Genomic DNA, 9,058 nt, shown 5'->3' on the forward strand with positions numbered 1-9,058 from the left:
AAATGTTGGTGTTTTGGGATGAATTTGGGTTCATTCCCGTAACATCCTATTTATAAGCAAAACTTTGCACTGCATCACGATTAGGGATGAGATCGGGACCGTACCCGTACCTAAACCCGTACATGTACCTGAAAGTACCCTTACCTAAAATCCGTAAATCTTGGTACCTATACACGTACACAAATTTTATGGTACGAGTACGAGTATAGGTACAAGTACGGGTATGGGTACAGGCACTTTGGGTACAGTACTCGCTTTGGTGCCCCTTTGTTCTTTTTTTTAAACTAGATATTGGTAACGGTACGATACCGACAATCAATTATTTATAATACCAAAAGCGTAATGCCGCAACCAAAACATACCAAAACTAAAAATGAAAGAAATCAACCATAATATAAAATTCATTCAAAATCAAGTAATGAATAGCAAATGCAAAGTATCAAAAAAATTATCAAAATGTTTAAAACAAAATTAACTTATACAAAAAAAGTCAACATTCATTTAATCTTCGCTAGTCCTCTTTTTATTTTCCTTTTCGTTTATTGTTTCTACAATTTCTATAGAAAAACAAGAGAGAAAGCAAATACATGTTATTTAATAATATACACAGTTACACATACATAAAATAAAAATATACAAATATACAATATATGAATATACACATATATATTAAGAATCAGCTTATTCAACTAATATATATTATGTTTTGAAAATCCTGCTTGAAAGTTAAGTCGTGAGTGTTTGAAACCTAATAAAAGCCCCTACATATTCAAAACAGGTACCATTACTCATAATACCCGTACTTGTACCCGTATCTGTACCCTAAAGTACCTGTACCTATAATTAGTAAATTTGAGTACCCATACCCGTACCCAATAGATACGTACGGGTACCGGTACAAGTACGGGTACTGAACAGGTACGAGGACGGGTATTCTAGAAAAAATGTCATCCCTAATCACGATACACAATGGAGTCTTTATGTGGCCGTCGCGTATCGCGACGCCGAAATTTCTGCGAGGATTGATGACCGTCGTTTAAGTCATTCAAAAACCTAATTAAACTATATAGATAGAGTAAGTAGGGTATCGTATCCAAGAGAAGCATGTGGTCAGTGTTACAAAATTTGTTTGATTATTTAATCTAATTTTAACTAACTAAGATGGACAAACGATGTCAAGCAGAAATTGAAGATTTATTTTAAAACAATTTAAGTAAAATGCAACCTCCTCCAGGTTTCAGGTTCTACGTTTCACACAAAACTCGTTTTATTAATTGGACACCACATAGACATGGTGTTGGAAAGTTGGTTAATTAAGTAATCAAAAATAGATCTTTGTCATAAGAACTTTTATAATTTAATTACCTTATTTACTAGTATGAATCAAACTACTCTATGTCACCCAACAAGCTACCAGGTTTTGTCATCAACCGAACAAGTAAAGTAAGGATTACTAACACATGCAAATAGTTTAAACAACCAACACATCAAATTGTTTATACAACGTTGTTAATGTCAAAAAAAATCCAAACATGAATAAAACAAAGTTTAATGTTTAACCTAAACGAACCGTTCACCCGGAGGAAGTTACAAATGGTTTAGCCTTGCATCTTCATCTTGATAAGCTTGATTATGGAGTAGAAGGATGAAACCATGGATGATTTGGTGATTGAGAGGTGTTAAAATGGTGAAGAATTGTCCCCAAAATCGTCCTTAGTGGCTAGAGTATGAAGGATAATCGATTTAGGGTTTATCCCGACTTAAATATGTAAGAAAACAAGCCCAGAAAGCAATTCCTGTCAGACCTGACTGTAGCCTACGGCTAGGCCACTGTATCCTACGCCAGGGCCGTAGGCTACCGCCCTAGTCGTTGTCTTATGGAGCTCATTATACCATTTTCTTATTCTTCTCGTCGAGAAACTCAAAATTCATATATTATGGGTTTCGTAACTCATTTTCTAGCCCCAGATATGCCCCTTTTACTTTAGGTGCACACGAATCACTTCCAAACTCCTTATTGCTTCCTTTTTGCCCGTAACTCAATTCCTTGCCATCCTAAGTGCTCCAAATTAGTTCTTTTAAGCTCCGAGCACCTGTAAACATAAAACCACTCAAAGTACTTGTGTTCGATATTTAAAAACACTTAACATACATGAAATTAAACACTTAATACACATTCTTTTCACTTATCATTTGCTTGCCCTCAAGCAAACCCTCATGCAATACATACACCTCGATCGATGGTTCATCAATTATCAGTATTAATACTAGTGAGGTATAAGGTAATTCACAATTCCCAAGAACTGAACATTGTTAAGATTGATAACCCACCAAACAATTTAATAATACATTTTAAAACTATGGAACCGCCCAAACGAGTGTACTTTGTTTCCGGTTAAGGCACACATGTTCATACACCTCATAATATAACATCTCTCCTCTCAGCTTAATATCTAGACCAGCATAAAATGTGCTAGTATCTCTCTGCACTCTATACTAAATATGAACACAATGTAATAAGCTTGGAAGAAAGTCATATCTCCACCCATTACCCATTACCCAATTTATTCAACAAACAAGCAACTCACTCACTATTATTTACAAACGATACTGAGTCAAACATTGACTCTTTTTGAGCTTTTCATTGATTTTCCAACTTTTTCTTTCTTTTTTTTTTCTCGCTCTCTCTATTTTTTCTCTTATTTTTCTTTTTTTCATTTTTTAACAAATACTAACATCAATATATATACAAACAACTGACCCGAGACATACGTACATTGTGTACTATGCTCGACAAACAACTTATATACAACTCCTAACATACCAGGTTTCATCCACAGGGTTAATATATAAAAAGGGCGAGGCAAACACGACTTGTAATGTGGATTTAAACAAACGAAAGGGAAAAAGCACAAACTTGGAACATATGGGATAATGTATCGTAGGAAGTATTTTACTCTATGTAAAGGTCGTTGTATGTGGGTTTTCTACAGTCATATATCTCCATACAGGTGGTGGTATTAAGATCTTGATATGCATGTGACAACCAGGTTTTAGAGATCATGAACAAACTAGTTAATCTCTTTAATGGCACTCATATGACATGTGTATATATCTATATATTATATGTGTATTATATATAAGGAAAATCTCACACACGCACCAAAGGAATTAGGCTGCAGATATGAAACATGTGTACCCGTCCTCATGACTCGTTATCCCCATCTAAACAGTCAATTTTATTTTTTCTATTTGAAAAACATTTGCATGGAAATACTTTCGAGAAGCTTAAAAACTGGCCTTGACCAAAGACCTTTACTTGGCATTAATAATAACAATTAACAAGTTACAATTCCGGATTTTGCGCACAATCAAGGCACTGTAAGGCAAAAAAAATTTAATTTTACCCCCATCCCCACACTTGAGGTTAACATTGTCCTCAACGTTTAAAATTTAACATTAATAAGATCATTAACGAGGACAAGGTTAGAATTTAATACTTACTAATTTTAAAACCGGGCTTAAGGTGATGGTCATAACAATTTATACAATTACACTTTTAACAACCAAACTAGCAAAACAAAGAAAATTATGAAAATGATATCACCTGATTTAGCAATTAGTAACTCGTGTGCACTCGTGCTTGCTCAAAACGAACACGTGTCCCCAACTCACTCAACAGTATCTGCAAGCTCTCACACGTGTAGAAGCATTATTCTCACAATATTAGAATAGGTCTTTTAAACTGTTTGCAAACCTGTTGATTTTAATTACCAAGTCGAGTTAAATAAATTTCATAATTAAATTTGTAAACGAGTAAATATGTTAAAAGACCTAACCCATATTCGTAGGAATCACGATTGCATTTAGCATATACAACAAGCCCTTTAAACCCCCCGGTTGTAACATCCCGTTTTTCTAGTTTCAGTTAATAAATGAAAATGCGAGTTATTATGAGTCGGGCTAGTGTTGGGTTAAATGGATATGGGTTATGGACTTGGGTTATGAAAGAAAGGGGAAAAGACCATGGGCTTAAGCCCATGATCCATAAATATATAAACCTTTAATCACCCATTAATCATTTTTTTCACATATATTCCATACACCACCAAAACACACACTTATGCTTTCTATATAGTTTCTCCTTTTCTCTCTAGTCGAACCCAAGGGTAAACCGAGTACCGATCCAAGGTAATGATAGTATGATGTTGTATGAGCTTAAACCCGTTAGTTATCGTCATGAAATATCGAGCCGACACCGTTAAACCGTTAAAGTCACGAGATTCGGGTGGAATCGGGTATAACCGAACCTAATATGAGCTTAGGGATCACCCAAGCTCAGATATGGATCAAACGGGGTGAAAAACGGTGAAAAAACGAGTCAAAACTCGTTTTTCCGGCGAAACAGCGTTTTTTCGGCGACGGCGTCGGAAAGTAGTACGAGGTTAAGATGTAATGTCAGAGAATGTTCTGAAATTCTCTGCCCTAACCCTAGTTCGTTAACGAACTATAGGTGATTCGCTAGTAATTCGTTAAAGAAAGCATAACGAACTAGCTTCGGTTCGTGTTCAATTCGTTAAGGGAAAAGATAACGAATTACTCTTGATTCGTTATAGTCATTCGTTAAAGGAGATAACGAATTAGAAGGTCCAATTCATTACATGGACTGATTCACTACATGAACTGATTCGTCAAAGGACCAATCGTTATAAGGTCCAATTCGTTTAAATAACCAGTTTGTTAAAGGGTCCAATTCGTTACAAGGACCAGTTCGTTATGATGACCCAATTCGTTAAGAACAATGTAACGAACTAGAAGTTTAACAAAATGACAAAATGGTCCCTGGACTTAGAAAAAGAATGATTTAATTACAAAGAAGCCCTTGAACTTTTAAGTTAGTAAATTAATTAATGATTCAAAATTTTAATGGAAAATATGTTAAGACATTTAATTACAAGGAAGCCCTCGACCCCAGCCAAAGGCTCTGCCCCTTGGACCCTGCTAGGGGCTATCGCCCCTAGACCCCACTTCCAGGGGCGCTTCCCCCGGACCCCCGTTCGTTGAGGGTTATAACTAGACTAGAAACGCGATGTGAGTAGTGATAGTTAAATTGATACGTGTAATTGTTATACAGTTAGTCGAGCACAGCTAAGGAAAGGAATAACAATTAACGGTGAATGTAATCGAGTTCAGGTGAGTTTCTAGCCCTATTTCCTTGTTATATTTTCGGGGCTGTGTGCATACTCGATATGATTAGTTACTACAGTTACCTTAAGTGGTAAGTGTATGCCTTATATGATTATGTATAGATGAATGCTTGACGGTGCGTGAACGATCTTCGGATATTGCATGTACCGTCGGGTGATAGTTTGGAGATATGAACGATACGTATATAAAGTATGAATGATTGCTCGTTGGTACGCGAACGATCTTCGGATATTGCACGTACTGTCAAGTTATAATGTTATGTATAATGTATGAATGGTACGTATGTATGTTATGAAGGAATGTAAGAGATAGCTAGGTATAGAAGAAAGGGACTGAGCCCTAATAATACTCAAGGTAGAAAAGGGACCTAGCCATTTATAAATCTCGAGGCAGAAATGGACTGAGCCCTAATAATACTCAAGGCAGAAAAGGGACCGGACCCTAATAATATCTGAGGCAGAAAAATGGACCGGAACCTAATAATATTCGAGGCAGAATAGAATAATGTAAAGTAGAATTTAGAATAAAGTATGAAGGTAAATATGTATATTATGAACGAATTATGAAAGTATGAAGTACGTATGGAAGTACGTAGTTATGAATGTATTGAATGTTGTATGATTAACTAGAACTCACTCAGCGTAGCTGACTTTTAGTATGCATGTAGGCTAATCGACTGAGACAGTTGGCTTGAGGAAGACACATGACAGGATCCGAAGAGGCTGGCATCTTGAGATTTGTCGTGATGTTTGAAATACTATGTTTTATGTTACGTTTTTGAGAGACAAGTTATGGATGTTTGTAATGAATGGTTGACTTTTATTTTATTCCGCGAACGTTTTTATTAACTCTGATATTTAGAAATGTGTTTATGAGTAAATCTAACATCCAAAGTAGGGCACCGGTAACGGGGCCTTACACCGGTAACCCGGGTGGACGAGTAAGGTCTCGTGAGGGTTTATAGAAAACTACATCCACAAAGTTTTAATTACAACAAAATATACATGTACCTGAATCAACCATAGCAAAAGAACCTGATAATCTGATCACTAAATATCTTTCTGACCGAAAACTTTGAACTCCAACTAGCCTTGTGGCTTCCCCATACTTGATCTTTTCTATGGTGATACACTTGAGACAAACGATTAAAAATATACATAACTGGAATAAATACAAAACAAAATAAAAGGTCAGGTTGCCTCCTGGTCAGCGCTAAGTTTTTGTTAAGGTATTTAGCTGGACCGTTACCTGATTTGTTCCATTCGACCACCATAACCGCCAAATCAGGTAATGATCCGGCTGAAGACCTTAACAAAAACGTAGCACTGACCAGAAGGCAACCCGAATTTCATTTTTAGCTTGTATTTTATTTTATTATTGTAAATGTATTTTATTATTTTGTATTTTTTTATTATTTTATTATTGTATTTTAATTTAACTGTTTTATTTCAAGCTTACCACTATAGCAAAAGTCGAGTGTGGGGATGCCACATGGAAAAGTCGGAGTTTTATAGTGTTTCTCAGAAAGAATTATAAGTTACAAGGTTCAAGTTGTTCGACGTGTTTTCAAGTTCCTTTTGCTATGGTTAATTCAGGTATGCGTATATTTTGTTTTACTTATAACTTTGTGGGTGTAATTTACTAAAAACCCTCACGAGACCATACCCGTCCACCCAAGCTACTGGGGGGGGGGGGTTAAAGGGCTTGTTGCATATGCTAAATACAATCGTGATTTCTACGAAAGTGAGTTAGGTATTTTAACATTTTTACTCGTTTAACAAATTTAATTATAAAATTTATTTAACTCGACTTGGTAATTAAAATTAACAATTTTGCAAATTGTTTAAAAGACCTATTCTAATGGTTGTGAGAAGCATGCTTCTACACGTGTGAGATTTTGCAGATATTGTTGTGTGAGTTGGGGAGACAGGTTCGTTTCGAGCAAGCACGAGTGCACATAAGTTACTTATTGCTATATCAAGTGATTTCGTTTTTATAATTTTCTATGTTTTGCTAGTTCTTTTGTTAAAAGTGTAATTGTATAAATTGTTAGGACCATCACATTAAGCCCGGTTATAAAACTAATAAGCAGTAAATATTATCCCCGTCCTCGTTAATGTTCTTTTAAATGCTAAAATTTAGATATTGAGGACAGTGTCAATGTTCAAGTGTGGGGATTGGGGAAAATTGAACAAAAGAAGTATTTTATAAGCTTAAATACCTATAATTAGTAAACGTGACTAAGGTCGTCTCCTCAGGGAATCAAAGGAAAGTGCAAGTGAAAATCATGACTTAAACGAATTAATTATGCAGACAGTGATGTCAAGCGGTTAATAAAGATGATTATAGAACACACGATTACTTTTAAAGCTGTAAACAATTATAAGAAAAGTGATTCACCTCAGGTTCAGGTAATGCGATTACCAACTAATCACATATTCAAATAAACTAATTGCGCAGTAATTACTAGACCTAATAGTTTGGTTGTGATGACAAACGAGACCCTAACCAAATTGTTGACACAACTGAACCAGATCTACCCAATTACCAGTTTTATATTATGAAATTCAATCAGGTTGCAATGACTAGCGATTACTAGTTCTATGGCACAAGAACCTAGTCCTAAATGTTGATGAACCCAACCAGATAAGTGATGCAAAATTCGATAATAAAAACACAAACTGTTTAAACAATCAATTTATAAATCGAACAAGATCAAATAACAAAATTCAATCAAGATCTTAATCATTAAAACACATAGAATATGCTCAAAGTTAGTTTACACAAAACCCTAGCTTAAAGTGAACACGAAGGTTTTTAGCCTAACATCGGCATCACGAAGGATTCGCTTATCTGATGAAAGGATGAAAGCATGTGATGAACTGACGAATCAGAAGCTTCGATCTGGTGCAAAATACTCCTAGGGTTTACTTTTGGCTGTTGGAATAAAAAGTATATCGAATAGGGGCTGAAAAATGTTTATATTAAGTTAGGCTTAATTTTCCCCATTTTTAACGGGTTCGCGTAGCGCGAACTTACTCTGACGTGTTCATTTGAGTAGCGCGAATGACAAAATAGTCGGGCTCTTCTTTGGGCTGCTTTGTGTCGCGCGAAGCAACAATTCTTTTTTCCTTCGTGTCGTGCGAAATGGCTTTTTTCCAAGGAATTTTGGCAGTTATTGATTTATACATTGGAAAACGTTTCGATCCAATTTCGCTCTTTTAAGTCATCATATCAAGCCCGTAAATCACCCCGATAAGAATCATTAGCCTTCAATGACCTGAAACACATAAACACGTTTGAAGTACCAAAGTTCACACTATATTTAGACTAAAACTAAACAATTTATATACTAATATACAAGAGTTTTACCCAACCATCAGGCTCGAAACCTGTTTCGAGCCAAAACCTGAACCAGTTTCGTTCTAATCCAAAACCCTTTTTGTGTCGAAACTTATCCGACCTGAACCTGCCACATTTCTTTATGACACTAACACACATCAACCAATTTCTTAATTATTTCGACCTATTTTGACCGGAAAATAACAATGTTGAATTTCAAGTGACCTATTTTGACTCTAAAACTAGCTAACCCAACCTAACCCATATAATTTTTTAAAATCAACCTAAATTGACTCATTAGAAATGCGTTGGGTCAAGAATGTCACCTATTTTACACCCCGGGCTGGTAAGGTAGATAAGGTGGGAAATACGAGGGTCTTAGGTTCAAATCATATAGAATATAAAAATATATTCATTAAAAAAATAATTTTTATTTGAATAAATAAATTGTACACTCTATAAAACTTTAACATTTGACCTTCTATTTTTTACCCAAAGCACGTTACCA

This window comes from Bidens hawaiensis, unplaced genomic scaffold (assembly GCF_021521415.1).
Source record: "Bidens hawaiensis isolate Kalapana, Puna unplaced genomic scaffold, B.hawaiensis_p1.1 tig00036747_1, whole genome shotgun sequence".
NCBI classification, from domain to species: Eukaryota; Viridiplantae; Streptophyta; class Magnoliopsida; order Asterales; family Asteraceae; genus Bidens; species Bidens hawaiensis.